The sequence below is a fragment of the Emydura macquarii genome, unplaced genomic scaffold (genome assembly GCF_026122565.2).
Source record: "Emydura macquarii macquarii isolate MOO-44397 ecotype Brisbane River unplaced genomic scaffold, CSIRO-AGI_Emac_v2 contig_2676, whole genome shotgun sequence".
Taxonomy (NCBI): domain Eukaryota; kingdom Metazoa; phylum Chordata; order Testudines; family Chelidae; genus Emydura; species Emydura macquarii.
In genome coordinates, this window is record NW_027132813.1 from 23692490 (window position 1) to 23709345 (window position 16856).

At 39.3% G+C, this 16856-nt stretch overlaps 1 long non-coding RNA gene across 3 annotated transcripts in view; it reads right to left on the reverse strand.

The window, feature by feature from the left end:
- The window catches only part of LOC137164536 (uncharacterized), a 104270-nt gene that overhangs the window by 27471 nt on the left and 59943 nt on the right, over positions 1-16856 (reverse strand). For all 3 annotated transcript variants that reach the window (XR_010923088.1, XR_010923089.1, XR_010923090.1), the window contains exon 2: positions 8590-8731. This is a non-coding gene — a long non-coding RNA (uncharacterized lncRNA). The remainder of the gene's footprint in view (positions 1-8589; positions 8732-16856) is intronic.

Here is a 16856-nt window from a genome sequence, read left to right on the forward strand (position 1 = left end):
CAATGATCACAGTGCCTGTCAGAGGTCCAGATAGCACAGGTACCTATTGTATTCCATGAGAAAGTGCAATCCAATCCATGGAGATTACTTCACTCATGACAGAAATGCCACCAATCCTCGGGTAGAAGACAGTAGCATTTGAACAGCACATAGCAATACTATGCGGTGGTTCAAGGCAGAAAGCAAAAAAGACCTTTTCCTATTGAAACCAGCAAGGAAGTTAGAGAGACATAGCTGAAGTACCAGAGCTGGAATTCCGACATACCACATGCTCCCATCTACTCACTGTGTTGTAAAATCTTAAATTAAAAAAAAATAATGAAAAACGGATTCAGCTATGTATAGCTAAAAAGTTTGAAAATGTTTCCCTTGTTGTCATCCTATACACTTGCTGTATCCTATACTCCAATATAGTAATAATAAATTAATAATACATGCCATACTATATATGCTGTATCCACATCCTAACTTGGTCTATGGATGCATATATGATTATTAACATTTGTGTGAAACACCAAGACCCACAAATCTTTCGGCTGTCAGTTCTCCATTTTCCGATCACACCTTCTCATTCAGAGTATGAGTAGAGTAAAAACGGCAATGTGAAAATCAAACCTCAACCTCATTTTGCAAAATGAGTGGATTCTTCACATGCCTCTCAAACCCTTAGGGTCCACTCCTTCCTTTAAACATTTTTCACTTGGTTAGCACTGCTCAGCCCTCAACTCATACGTCCACTCACCCTTACACTGCGGTGACTCCCCTTCCGGATGAATAGAATATAATGGACTAAATTCTTCCTTGGTAAAGTAAGTCTTTGATAGCAATTATGAACTGGCTATCAGCTGTATGCCTACAGACAAGCTAACCAGTGCCATAAATAATTAACCTAACCACAACTTAACCATAGCACCTTAGCATATTTATATTGTATTCTAGTATCATGTTTGCATTTCTCTTCATCACCGCACAGTGGACCAAAAGACTTGAAGGAGTTTTTTAAATATAGTAAATTACCAAATCTTGATCCTGGAAAAAATCCTTCATTTCACTGAGGCTATTACTATAACCATACAGCTTTGTTCTATGAACTCAGCAAGAGACAGTTATCAGACTTGGGTAATACTTAGATGACCAACAGCTAAGGAAAAGCTGCACTGGTGATTCACTGAGTAGCTCCCCTACCTCTGGGTCACTACTGAAATAATACCCTAACAACACACAGTAATCCATCAATCTCTGACACAATGTTAGGGAAACCCAGGATCAGACAAAAGAGCCAACCATCAGTTTAAAAAAATAGAAGCCTCATGCACACCACCTAGCAGGACTCCTCGCTGAAGCCACTTCCCAAAATTGCTTCTAAAAAAGGCTCTTATAATATAGTGGGAACTCACTTAGTCTAAATGCCCCTATGGAGCAAAAAGCATCATGGATTTTTACTAACCACAAGTGGTCATGACCTGCAGGAAATTAATATTATCATCAACATGATCAAAGGGCCATGCCAGGGTGGTTAGTAATCTTAGTTTCCAGTGGACAGTTGTGGTTTTCAGAGTCCCACACGCCACGTTCTCTCATGCAACACAGGCCAGAACACCAGCATTATTTAATATGTTACTTTGTTTATCTTAATTTATTTCACCAAGGCACACAAAACCGTTGAGGTAAAACACCTCTTTTACAAGAGTGCCCTGGAAGCAGCATAAAATAAATCCCTCCTCTCGGGACACTAGTTTCCTTAGATCTCCCTTTCAAGTAGTATAATTCTTGAGTCTACAACACACAGAAAGAAAAAGCTAGAATGTCACCAGGCATGTTTCCTGCAGCTTTGAGTGGATTTTTTTAGGCAGTCATGACGGGAATTTCACTAGCTCTGGGAAGGGGGATTTCATGTTGCTTCTATAGGTAACTGCAATTTTTGCAGCTACTGCTGCTTGCAGCTCATCTTGCCTGAAATTTGTTCAGTTAAGTTTCTGGAGCATTGTGACTAAGGTGCAGAGTCAAAGCTTCAGGAGACCAAGAGAGTTCTCGTTGGCTATCAGTTACTGTATCGTTTCAGTCCCCAACATTGTATTATCTATTGTGCTAGGCACTGTACAAACACATGCTAAAAAGACCCTGCTCCTAAGAGGTTATAGTGTAGATTTCAACAGGCTACATCAGATACACAAACCCAACATGTGGTAGGAGGAAGAGGTGGAGGACAAGGCAATGCTAAAACAAGTGCATCTTAGTACAATGAGCATTAGTCATGCCTTGCCACCTGCCTAACTTCAATGTTTTTCAAAAACAGTTCTGACTTTTACTAAGAAAGTCACATAAGTGGGTGGATTTTTCTCTGCACTCTCAGTACTGAACCATCTACAGACAGAAAATCCCTTTTTCATCTGTTAGCCCATTGCAGTTTTCATCATCATATACACTGCAAAATAAATAAAAAATTTTAAAAAGAATCCCAAGCAAACCAACAAACAAAATAAACCATAGAGAGCCACTCAGTCAGATATAAGTTGGCATTTCTATTGATAATGAAAAGGTGTTTTCTCAGGAATAAGAAACCCAGCATTACCCAGCAAGGTAAATGACATATTTAGAAGTGTGGTATTCATTAGAAAAAACATATAGTGCTATTTTTTGCTGTGTCCTTTGTTAAACACACGTAGTTATGCATATGCACACTAGGTTGGATTTTAAGTTATTTCTTAGTGTGATCTGATATTCTACATGGTAGATAATGAAAAGAGGATTCAACCGGTATTCAAAACTGCCATTCTTATTTTTTCTGGAGACTCTGGGTTTAAACCTTCTTCAGTTCAGTTACTGAATTTTCAATCTTCCTGCTTAGCTCAAAGGACAATCCACTAATAATCCTGCCACTGTGCAATTTGATTGCAGAGGGTGGGGCTGTGCTTGCCATTGTCCTTTTCTTTTAGTGGAGTCTGAGCTTTGGATCTAAGTTTGGTTCGCCTAAACTGGAAGCAGAGAAGGATTTGTGATTATCTGGTGATGTTATGGTGCAGTATCACTAAATGATTCAGTCTTTCAATTTTGTTCTCACTTCTGGCTACACAGTGGGAGAAAAAGGTCATTCCCCTATATACTCTCTGAAAATGGGGATGCATAGTGCATTTAGCAAATACGGAAAGAGATATGAAAGAAGAAATATAAAATTGTAAGCTGAAAATTGGATTCACCTTACAAACTAGCAGGCACCATCAACATGCACAGGCCTTACACAGCACAGGTTTTTACATAGATAGTAGATAAAGAAATGCTTCTCCATTATTCAAAACCATACTTGGTAGGAAAAGCAAGAGGATCCATGTGCTTCTAAATACACCATCCACATACTGACAGGGGTACGCTCCTGTTCCACTCAGTCCAGAGCAAAATTTATGAGCTATCCATACTCATCCCTGTGGTCAAGTTACAAGATGAATATCCTGTATCTTCTTGACTTCCCATTGTAATTCTATTGTAAATTGTAATTTATCCCAAGCCTCCTTCATTTTATAGGCTTGGGGTAAACTCCCCCTTTGTCCTGCCCTTACAATTCCCCTGCAACTGAGCTTTTAAAATTAAGGTGCAACTCAGCCTGAAAGGATTGGACACCATTTTATTGAACTAACTAGCTGATTTTGGACTTTCTCCTCCTTATCTCTCTACAAAACAGAAGCTTTTTAAATCTTTCTTGTTGGCCTGTCCCCTCACCCTGAAGATGCTTCCAGCTAGCTGCCCAGCAACCAGCACTAGTTACACATGAACACTGTTTGTAGTACCATTGCTACTTTAAAATATATATATATATACTGAATGTGGGAAAACATTTATAAAAAGAAGATGTTTTCCATTTTCCATGTGGTTAGAGGAGCAATATCTGGAATTCTTGAAGGTTGAATAACGGTCAAGGGGAGAAAATGAAAACAATGAGTTGAGTCAGACTGAAACTTGACAACATTTTATCATTTCAACACTGGGAGAGAATGTTTAAAAAGAAAAGAACATGGGGAATGTTTTTTGCTCCAAACTTCATTTTCTTTTTGTCTTCTGACATGTTTACATGGACTGTTGTAAGCTGCATTGTAAGCTGCATAGTAAGCCATGATTTAGAACTGTAGCATGAGCACCCACACTTGGAATGCGTTGAGCTAGTGACATTTGTATATTCCCATGTATCTGCATACAACAGCAGCACCAACTGTTGCACAAATGAGTGCAGCTGAACAAGTGCAATCTACAATGGTTTTTCCCATATGTACATGGATGCCACAAATGTTATAGCTGAACTGGTTCTCCTACTTCCATCCCACAACACAGTGCCTAACACATTTCAAGATTACCCAAATGCCCCCTGTTTCCAGCAACAGCGCAAGGCACTATGGGATAGGTGCTGCAGCAGTCTCAGACTACTTTGGTGAAATAAATGGTCGTAACATGTGCTGCATCCATGGAGTCACCAAAATGGATTGTCAATAAAAGGTGCTGCTGTGTGGATGTGCTAAATCATAGCAAGGACATTACATTTCCTTGCTTAATCTCGACATGGCCTCAGAATGTGCCCATGGCACCTCTAGGCTCTATGGGCTTGATTCTCCTTTGCCTTTAACCTTGCATAGTCATGTTATGCTGAGGGTTGTGTGAAAACTCACTGAGGTTTGCAGGCATAACAGTTGCCCTTCATTCAGGGTACATGTAGAAAGTAATTAAGCTCCTTTCCAGGTTAGATAGCTAAAAAAACAAGTCATTGTCCAAAACACAGGCCACATGCAAGGCTGGAACAGGAACTGAGCCATACTTACTAAGGGGTTTCCCCTGGGGTCTAAAATGCAAATGCAGGGGGCTGGGTATTGTCTGATGGAGATGTGACTATGAGAGAGAGAAGCAGCAGAAACACTATAGAAGCCCACAGAGAGAGCCAGAGAAAAGCATTTATACTGTGACCCTGAGAAAAAGCTGAGAGCGCGCATTTTTGGTAGAGTGTTGGATGGAAAGACATTTGAAACTATGAGCAAAGAAACTGTCTCCTGCCTTTTGAGTCCTACTGTGTTCAGGGAAACAGGACTTCATGTACATTCTTTATAAATAAACTGGATTCCATTTAAAAAAAAAAACTGACTCCATGATCAATTTCTCACCCTAACAGAAACAATCCTCAAGACCCTGAATATTGACTAACCTCTGGGGTCAGATGGCATAAGAGTCATTTAAACCTGTGCAAAATGTTACCACTCTGATACGATAGCATTTGATGCCTACTTTGCACTGGCTATTATGACTGCACAGTATAGGGATAAGGCAGTGAAGAGTCAAGCCCTGTGACTACAGGAGACACCACATTCTCAGTAGAATGTCAACATTTTCACAATCATAGACACTATATGTGCTGATATTCCCAGGTGGGCTGTTAGCACAGCCTTATAAGCATTCACTGTACCCCATTTCCGACACTAGCAAATTAACACTAATTTTACCATCATTCTTACAGGATGAACAAGAGATGCATCTTTTGTGGCAATGTTCTAAGTGTTACAAACCTTGACAAAAATTTAGACTGCTGGTGTGCTGAAGCTGCTGCTTCTCATGCCAACCAACTTTGTCACACTGTTTCCTTGTATGCGCCTTTCAGACTGACTGTTTCCATCAGTTGTCTCTTGTCTTATACTTAGATGGTAAGGTCTTTTGGAGCAGGGACTATTTTTTTGTTCTGTATCTGTGGTACCTAGCATGATGGTCCATGACTCAGGCTCCAAGGTGCCTCGGTAATACAGACAACAATAATCAATAATGATTGTATCCAAAGTTCAACTACCCATTATTGCATCAGGGACACTGTCTTCTTTCTCTTTTTTACTTCACAGCAATTGCTGTATCAATCCAGCTGTCACAAGTTTTCTTCCATTCAGCTATCACAATTAATGTCCCATGAGTTATTGCAAAAATAATACATGATGTTTCACAATAACTCAGTAAACAACCCATATCTCCAGTGCTGTGTCAGAGAAGTTAGTTCTTTTCCTTTCTCCCACTTTCAGTGCTTTTTATGCCGTGGTTGACTTTTATTCCATAGTTTTGTTAAATTTAACCTTCCTTTGCTTCTGTGGATTATGCCATAACTCATTCTGATAGATGTGCTGCTGACATATTAACTAATGAAAGTAGTAGTATGGAAGGAAATGCTGAGGATCAAACTCAATTTGCTTAAAGAGCAAAACATATGCAATATGAGAATGCTTTTAATATTCTGACACCATGCAAAGATATAATTTGCTTCCCCATTTCATCATTCCACAGAGCTCTTCCATCCTCTCCCAATACAACCCATCTCCTCTTTTTTTTTTTTTTTTTTTTAAAAGAAGTGCCAGGAAAGGGATTTCATTAAAAAGAATTTGATATCAATGTGGTAAGAAACTGTTGAAAAAGAATGGGCAATGCTATTTAATACTTTGTTTGCTTGCTCTGGAACTGCTAACAGCAGCACTATTTAACTCTGCTTCTAAAAATTCAGCAGCCTCACTATTATCAGCCAATGCACTTTTTAAGCCAAAGGAATATCTAGGACAGTTTAGTTCTCTTCCTGACTGCATATACTATGGAAAATGCTAGACAGAAAAGATTTTGCAATGAGAAGTTACCATTCCAAGTAGAAAGAGACTACAGCCTCGTCAACATTGAGATTTCAGCTACAGGAGTAAACTGGGGTAAATCATAAATACACTCTAGTCTAGGGTTCCGCACCAGTGCGGCTACACTGGTGGCTGAAATTCCATTGCAGAGAAAGACAATGTTTAGCTAAAGTTACTGTTTGTGGGTTTTAAGAGCTTCTGTTAAATCAGTGTAGCTGACAATTTGTGAAAGATGTGATGCAATTTTTCAGGCTGGCAATCTCATAGAACATGGAAAGTTAAAAACAGATGTTCCCGAAGGACTTGATCCTCAGACAAAGGGATTGGAGAGGGCTCAATGCACCTTTTTGAGCTGGGCCTCAAGAGTTGTTATGCTTCACTGTTTTGCTCATAATTTTCCCAAAGCCTTTACAACAAATGACATACTTTACTCTGTGCAGTTGACTATGGTTAGTTTGTGTTTTCGGTTGACTCCATCCCATTGTGCTGCCTTATCAAATAATAATACATGTGAACGACAGGGGTTAAATGAATTAGTCTGCTTTGGAATTTGCCCCAGCACAATACACTGATCATTTCAATCTTTCCCAGTGTTATTTCTTTCACAAATTATAGCATTTGGTTATGGAACAGTGGTGACATATTACAAAGTAGAGAGCTCCCTTACCCATGCATAGAGAATAAAGAGCTAAATATTGGCTGGATTTATATAATATTTCACTCATTGCACACACTTCAGTCAATAGTATTGAAGATAAAGAAATGTAGCTATAAGAAATAAACCTTATGGGAGCGCAAAGTGCAAATCCATCAGTCATTTACTGTTTAATTTGAATAACCTGAATTAATTTGCTGCACACAAAACCCACAAGCATACAAGCCATTAAAAAAGGCTAAATGTATCTTTTTGCTTTATGATTAATACAGAATCATAATAGTTGAGTGACTCTGCAGTTTTGTCTTCTACTTACTTACAGCATTTATTTTTTCTCTATTTTTATACACAGCAATTCTATGTTTTAGTGCAGCACACCTTACTCTACAAATAAATGTTTGGAAAAAGTATATCTACTTTGAAATAAGTATTAAGTAGTCTTATAATGAGATAACAGAGTTTTGTCCATAGTTTGCAGAAGTGTAATACTGAACATAGAAAATTAAACACACACATTATTATTTAATGCAGGACCATAAAGTGGAGGCATTTGAACTATCCATAGAGCTTCTCGTTCAGCTCTCTCTTGCTGTGAATTAGTTATTCCCAGACAGTAAAACTGTGACATGGATATGATTTAGATTAAAAGTGGTAATATTTGGAAAAATAGTCCCCACTTTTTTCCCAATTTTGTTCAAGTACATTTTTAAATTTTATTTTCAGGACTTTCAAAGCCAGTAACAACAGCTCTTTTAAAAAGCTTCACTTTGTCTATACTGGGACCTTCACACTGAAGAAATATGAAGCAATCCATCTGCAACTAGAGCATGTGATACAATTTTAAGAACCAGTGTTACCAAATCTCATGATATTTGGGCTAGGGAGATTAAAGCTCCAGTTTCCAGAATCAAGCATTCATGTGAGAATCTCAGCTCTCATTTTAATAAAGGGGTATGTTTCTAGCCCGCATGGTTATGGAGAAAAGCCTGAGAACATGACCCAAGTGAACCCTGCAAGTTCAAATACAAAAAGCCAAAAATATCCCACCATTTATTATTTGATAAAAGGTCATGATTGTGTGTGAATCTCATGATTTTTAGGGGTCTGACGTGATTTTTGAATGCCTGGTGTTGGCAATACTGGGGCAAAGGAAAAGAGAAACATGAGCAAGCGAGCTCCAGCCTGAGGGAATTTCCTGTTGGTAAACAGGGATACTCAAAACTTTGTCTAGCTAAGGGTTATATTAACAACACATCAGGATCCTCAGAGCCACGCCAAGTTCACATAAACAAAACCAATTGTACTCACCTCTAATCTTTAAAACGGAGGTGCGACCTGTAGATACTACAGAACCCAGCATGCAGCGTTCCATCTTGATTGGAAAGGCACTGCTCTATGGTCAGGGGATCAGCACTTGCTGCTGTTTATCCTATATGACTTCCACCGTTCTCTGGATACATATATGAAAAAAAGAGTAAGGATTAATAGCATTATGTTCCTCAGTAAATACAGGTTCTCACCCCAAAGATTGTGTGTGAGTGTGTGCTGAGCATATAACTTTATGGCCCACAATCTATTATTATCTACCATCCAAAACGTTGCTTTGATTTACCTGGAGTATGAAATGTACTACATTAAACTAAATTCAATTAGATATTTAAGGCCTGTTTCCAATCTGAGACACGTACATCACAATGTAGGCTATCTTCAAAAATTAGCTACCATGAGTAATTTTTCCAAGGTGTTCAGCAAAATGCATCTTCTGTTCTCATTATCAAAAGCTAGTAACATGTCACTAGAGATTGGAACACACATGAACTGGTACCCACCTATGGATTGTCAGACTCCTTATGTACACTGCCAATCAAACTATCCATAGCTGCTTTCATAATAGCTGGCACTAATAGAATGCTTTACACCTTCAAAGAGCTGTACACACATCAATCAAATTAAGCCTCATAAAGATGCCTGAGAGCCAGTAGCAGAGCCATAATTAAAATTCAAGAGTTCCTGGTTTCCAGTCCCCCCTGCTCTAACCAGTAGACATCGCTGCCCAAAACGATAAAACATTTTATAAAACAGCTGGAAAAAAGTGGGGTGGTTATTACAGAGTAGCCCAGAGTCACAGAGTGATGGATGGAGCCCATCCCTGTGAGTGTTTCAGGTTATCTTCACCTTTGCCTTTATGTCCACCGGGAATCACCTCACAGGTGTTTTAAGAAGAAGCCGCTGGTTAGTTTGCAACACGCCAGACATTACAGACTTCGCCTCCAGGACGGGAAGGTTTTACAGGTTACAGGTATAACAAAAAGAAGACAGTCTGCTGGAGATTCAGTCCTGTGTTTGATACTTCCAAACTAGAACTCCTTCAGCAGGATGGGTTTCTACGTCTCAAAAGGCAGCTGGTCTCATACCATTGATAATGGGATAAATTATTATTATTATTATTTAATATTTATACTGAGGTCATGCCTAGAAATCAATATTGTTAGACCCTCATTGTTGTAGGCTCTGTACAAGTATATAATAAAATTATAGACCTTGCCCCCAGAGAGCATAAGCCATCATTTTTCTAAGTAATAGCATATTTATCGGTAAAGTATTAGTTTTCTAAGTGTGAACAAAAAAGCATAGTTCAGTACTAATCCCAGTTTGGACAGATTCCTTCCCTTGCAATAGGCAAATAAATATAATAAATAATATTTACCACTTATATTGCTCCTTTAATCTAAGAATCTCAAAATGCATTATAAAAAGGAGGATAAAAATATTCCCATTTTACTGATGGGTAAACTGAGGCACATAAAGGTTAAGCTATTTGCCCAAGATCAGAGTGATAGAGTAGCAAAGCTGCAAACAAAATGTAAAACTATTGATTCCTGATCCCATGCTCCAAATACTAAATCCACTAAAAATTTTACAGATGAACTCTTGCAATTCCACTGTAATCTTTGCCCTCAGGAGACTTTCAGAGGTCTTATGCATGTCTATAACACACTATTTTCTATATGGCAGTAGGGAGGAATTTGTGCAAATACCATTTTTTTCCATATAAATTCAAACTCCTAAAACACACCAAGTCCAGAACTTCAAAAAAACCCTGGAGGAATAAGAAGAATGAGGTTGAGTGAACTGAAAAGGGTGTTGCTTGATTGAGAGAGCATCTTAATCAATTCACAAGAGTGGGGGGGAAGCCCATGCAGATGTCAATAATTACCCCTGCTACAGACAGGCACTGCATTTGCAAGATCACCTTCACTTCATCACTTCTCAGTGCATAAACCTTGTTCTATCAATGAAACTATAGTAATTACATGACCACTGGGGATTAGCATGACCTCAGGCCATAAAATTTGATCACAGTAGATTAGCGAAAGATCAAAACCAGCATAGGATGATTTTTTTCAAATGAGCAAAATATAGGGTGTGTTCATTCTGTTTCAAATCATGAATGCAACATGCACATGATGAATCAAATTTGTGTTTATAAATTTATTGTCACATTAGATTAAATCATACCACAGAGACTAAACAGAGTCATTTGAAATGCAGTGCCTTGTGTTGGATATCCCTGAAAAATTATACATAAGAGGTAGAGAGAGCAAGATGTTTATACTTCTTCATCGTGTGGGTCTGAGTCACCCAATAACACAAATCTGCTGCACAGCAAAGATGTATCAGGCAAAACTGAAACCACACTCACTCTTATCTGTCAACATTTTCTTCTTCTCCTGTCACTCTGACCACACCACCTTCCTCCTTGTTTCCCTTCACTGACTTCATGTCTTTTACCTAATAAATGTAAGGGTGCTCACCTCACCCTTCAGGTCCAGTATAATTTTGTACACCTCTATCCTCATTTCTTCAATTTTCACTCCTCTTTACTATTCCTTTATTGTCCTTCTCCTCTTAGCTCTGCACTTCCTTCATGTCAACTCTAATGTTTAGAGTAGCATCCCACTTACTACACACCCCAGCCTCCTTCTAATACCACTTTTAAACACACTCCTTTTGTGAAGCATTCTTACACTAATCTCCTCATCAACAATATCTCTGCACCTTCTCGCACCTCTATTGTTGTCTTGTGTATCATATTGGCTGAGTCAAGTGTAAGCCTGTTGGGGCAGGGATTTTTTCTTTTCACATGTTCTGATAAATATTTAAGTACATGTATAGCACTCCTACAGAATAATTTAGGTGAACAACACACTGAAATCTCAGATCCCTCTTACTTATGCATGTCTCTTCACCAGCACAAATTCTCTCTCACACTGGAGCTGTGTTCCTGGAACACAGAAAGGGGAAGTATATGTCTAAAGATGACATACAAGGCCAGAAAGGGTCATTAGATCATCTTCTAGTCTGACCTCCTGTATAACACAGGCCAGAAAATTTCACTCAGGTATCCCTGTGTACTGAGCCTACTAACTTAAGTTTTTCTAAGCATATCTTCTAGAAAGACACCCAGTCTTGATATGATGACTTCCAAAAGATGGAAAATCCACCACTTCTCTCGGTAGTTTGTTCCAAGGTTAATCAATCATTCTCACTGTCAAAGATTGGTACCTTATTTCTAATGTGAATTTGTCTGCCTTGACCATCAGCCATTGGTTCTTTTTTATGACTTTCTCTTCTACATTAAAGAGCTCTTTAATACCTGATATTTTCTCCCTGTGACGGTATTCAGTCACTTTAATCAATTCACCTCTCAGTCTTCTTGTTGATAAACTAAACAGATTGAGCTTTCTACATCTCTCTCTCTACGGCATTTTCTCCAGCCATCCAATCATTTTTGGGGCTTTTTTCTGTACTTTCTCCAATTTTTCAACATATTTTTCTTTTTTTTTCAAATGGACACAGTATTCCAGTATCGGCCTCACCAATGTCATATATACAGGTAATATCACATCCCTGTTCCTCGTCACTACTCCCCTGTTGATACATCCAAAGATTGCATTAACCCTTTTTGCCACAGCCGTCCTGAGTTGTTTGTCTGCTTGTACCCCTAAATCCTTTGAAGAGTCACTGCTTTCCTGGATACAGTCACCCATTCTGTAGGTATGGCCTGCATTCCTTGTTACTGAATTTAAAAGAACGTGGCTCTATTAAAAAGCATTTAGTTTGAATCAGCCCAGATGACCAAGCAATCCCAATCACACTGAATAACTGCCCTATCCTCATTATTTACCATTCCACCAATCTTTGGGTTAGCCACAAATTTTATCAGCAGTGATTTTATATTTACTTCCAGATCCTTGATGAAAATCTTGAACAGCATTAGGCCTAAAACCAATCCCTGCAGAACCCATCTAAAAACACCCCGATTCAATGATGAGTCCTCGCTGCCCACTAATTTTTTGAGACCTGTAGATTTCCATTTAACAAGTTTTATTGTTGTTGTGTAGTGCTAGTTTTTTAGTCAGAATGTAATGCAGTACGTACCAAGTAAAATGCCTCATGAAGTCTAAGTATATTACTTTTACACAGTTACCTTGATACACTAAACTTGTAATCTAAAACATACTGAATTATGAGCTCTCTGTGCCTCATCTCCGGCTGGTGATCATATAATCTAGGAGTGGCAAAGTCATGGAGTGAGCTATGGAAGGTCTTCAGTAATTAGCAGAAATCAATAAGCATTGTACCCAGAATAATCCCATCGTGTTTATTTCCGGAGCAGGGTAGGGTGATGATAACCCTGCTGGGAGACTAACACTTCAGGGAACCTGAAACTCCAGTTGGTGCCCTTCCCATGGTTGGATTAAGAATAAAGGGGGACCAGATCCACCAATACCCTCCCCCAAATGCTCATCCTCTCAGCCTTCTTCCCCAATGGACTCCATCTATCCCTTTCAACCAAACCTCTGGTAGACAGGCTCTGCTGGGCCAAAGCTTTTATGTTGGCCTCAACTTGCTGAAGGCAGAAAATGCACTGAGATGGAAAATAAAATGCCAGAAATCCACCTCTCTCAGAGCTCTCCAGTTGCACATTCTGTGGTACATTCTGCCTCCCTGTCCAATTGCACTGCAAACACATCTGTCATTCTATGGGACAGGGAACAGCTGCTGGGGTTGGGTCAGGGAAGAGGAGATGCCCTTCTCTGCTAAATCCCTTGCCCCTGCCCATACCCAAGGCAAATCCCCTCACTGTTTGGGGCAATGATTTTTAGTGCTATAATAATGAGAATACGACTCAGAAGTTCACTGCTCTCTCTGTTCCCCAAAGCTATCTGAGAATGACTTGGCCTTCATCAGGCACAGAAAGAATGGCTCTTGTTTCCTTTCTAATGTGACTAACTCTCTAGGCACCCAAACTTTATCCCATAAGGCCACAATTGCTCTCTATATCATTGACAGTGCTCTGGCCAGTGTGGGCCAGATCCTTAGCAGGTGTGTATTGGTTTACTTCTATTGACTTCAATGGAGCTATACCAATTTACACCAGTTGAGGATCTGGCCCCCCATCTCTGCTGAGAATTAATATGTAGTGATATTTAGAATGTAAGCTTTTGGGGGTAGAGAGCTTGTTCTTTTAGCATCTGTAAAGCACCTAGGATGCTGTCTATAAAGGACTACATATAAATATAATGGAGAAGAGTGACAAATAACAGAAAAATAGACATGACAGACAATGGGCTCGGATAGCTAACTTTGAGGGAAATACTATTTTGATTATTTATTCTCCCTTGAGTGGTGGACAAAGAGAAAAGGACTTCTTCTAGACTCTAATATGATATATAGGGACAGGCCTACTATTTCTGGTTGCTTGACCTTACCTGATGCCTAAATATATAGAACAAGGCATTTCACAATGTATTTAGTTGGGAAATGTTTGTAGTGAATGCAGTCTGTATCAAAGCTCTGGTTTTATAGCAGCCACCCTCAGTCAGATCTTGCCTTGAAAAAGGTTACATTAAATGCCTGGTGGTTTCAGTTATATATATTTATATTTGATTGTCAATAGAGTTTATACCACAAGAATTTGCAAGAATAAAGGCTGCTGATCAGTGTGCTCTGATTCACTTAAACTCAGCCCTATATAGTAATCAGCTTAATAACAACAATATTAGCATGCTGTGCACCCACTCGTTAACTATAGCAAAGTGAAAGTCAGACACTGGATGATTACACCTGGAATATTCTTTGATTACAAGCAGGCAGGAACAGTTTGCAAACAGAGGAAACAGTAAGATAAAATATTAGGTGGGTAGATGTGTGTGTGTGCTGCAAGCCAATAATATATGTCATTAAAACACAGCTTCCTTTTAGGCAATGTACAGTACTCCACATTGTTCACATGCTTTGCAAAGAAAAACAATTAAAGCTATTAGCACAGCAGTCCCCTTCTCCATGACCAAAACCAGCTCTAGCCAAAGTTAATGTTTAAGAAGGAATTAAATATTAACCTACTGGAATGCACACATGTTGCAATGGTTTCAGTCTGTACATCAGACAGGCTAAGAATATTGCTGAGAAAGTGAGAAGTCAGGCTTTATTTCCAGATGTCAAAAAAAAAAAAAAAAAATCAGAATGTTCTGTGACCTCATTGCTTTCAGGTTCCATGAGGAGGAAAGACAGCATTGTGTCCCCCTTTTTTTTCCCTGAGGGCAGGCAACTTCCCCTTTGCACTGGATTTAGCAATGTCTTGTTAACAATACAAGGCGGATCACAGTGGCTCAACCGGCTGAGGAGGACTGCAATTTGATTCCCAGCCAGAGATTTGCAGGTAAGATAAAGTGCAAAGGTGACTAAACACCACAACAAGCAAGGTCTGCCCCCCTGGTTTGGCTGGAAGGTAAAACAGAGGATTGTTACAGCAATAGATTTACCGCAGGTCTGTTCCTTTTTTCCTGTTCCAGCTACAGTTCATGAGAATCCTTGCAGCTGTCTGAGAAAGGTTTTATGGTAACAAACTGATTTGTTATATTAGCCTGCAGCATGACTCTGTTTTACAGTAATCCCTTATTCCCTTTCCTTCTCTTTACGTTCTCACTGCAGACCTATGACTGGAGAACACAACTGTATTTTACCAAACAGCTCTACTCTAAATATGCTTCAAAGGTTTTTAGGCCACAGGTTGTACTGAACACCTAAAAGATTACTCTTGTTATGATAAACGTTTGGTCTCAAATTCTTCATATAGCTTCAAAGCACATTACAGATAGTAACTAATTAATCGTCTCAACACCCTCTGTGAGGTAGGCAAGTAATTTTACAGATAGAGAAACTGAGGCAGAGAAATTGAGTAGCTTGCTCTGTGCCTCAGAGGGAGTGAGTGTGAGAGAGCTGCCAGGGCTTTCTGACTCCTAATCCCAAGATAAAGCCATTAGTCTGTGCCTCCTCACTTGTAACTGTGGTAAGTGAGCATGCCTCATTTCCATCCATGTAATTTTACAGCTCATCTTTAGCATGTGGCCCTTATGAAACAAACTGAGAACTGGTAAGCAGCATTGCCTCAACAACAATGGGAAAAAATGAAGGAAGGGATGGAAAATGCATCCTCAGAAAAATGACAAACTCTTAGGGCCTACTCAGCCTTGTAAGCCTGCTTATTCCAACTGGGAAGGAAGGACCAGCATGTTGTTGTCACTATACAAAAAGGTATGTGTCTTTGCAAACAAGTCGGTGGAAGCTGCCTTTTTCAAGGGAAGCTGTGAAGCCAACAAGTAGGGCCCCAATCCTGAAAGTGTTTATTCAGGAAACATTACACACCTGAGTTGTCCATTGAATTTGTTAGGAAAGATACTCAGAAGCATTAGAGTTTGCAGGATCAGGGCCCACGCATCTAACATCTGAGAGTTCCTAAAAGTCACTATCTGGAATACTTAGAGAAATATTTCTCTTTCTTGGAGTGGGCCCACAAAACACTTTTCAAGCTTCTTTTGTCCGTGACTAGCAAGCAAATGTGAGAAGGAACAACTGGGTAGGCCTACTGCCTTGTTCTCCATTCTTTGGGAACCAGTATACAGTGAGGATTGGCTGTCGAGTGCCAATAAACAAACTTGGGCCTGAAAAACCTTAGCCTAATATTCTTTTCAAAGGCTAAAATGTGGCTTCTTGCCAAGAACAGGCCATGTAGAGTCTGGAAAGATAAACCTAAAGGCATAGAGGAGAGGAAGAAAAAGTATCCTGACAGAGCAACAGGAAGAGATTGCTTCTCAGGTGGCTACCATACAGCTGCAATTGCCTTTTTTCTCTGGAATGTAAAGAGCCAGTTTCCTAAGGAGATGAATTCTGGTAATGGCGGAAAGCTCTTTAGAAAAGGATTAAACCGGATTGCCAAAGTAAGAGAAATGCTGGAATACCTAGAAAAGGTGAAGGTGAACTGTGAGCTGCTAAACATTTGGAATGGAATTTTCAAAAATACTTGGGGATGGCCTGACTGTTCCCACCCAAGTGACTTCAGATCAGAAGTTAGGCCAAAAGAGAGTACTTTAAAAATCCCACCCTGGAAGGACAGAGTGTGATGTAACGTTCCCTTCAGGATAAATATTGTACACCGATTATCGGAGTATAATAAAATAAAATAAAATAAAATGTTTTATTAGTCACATTATAGTAGTGCCTAGGGGTCC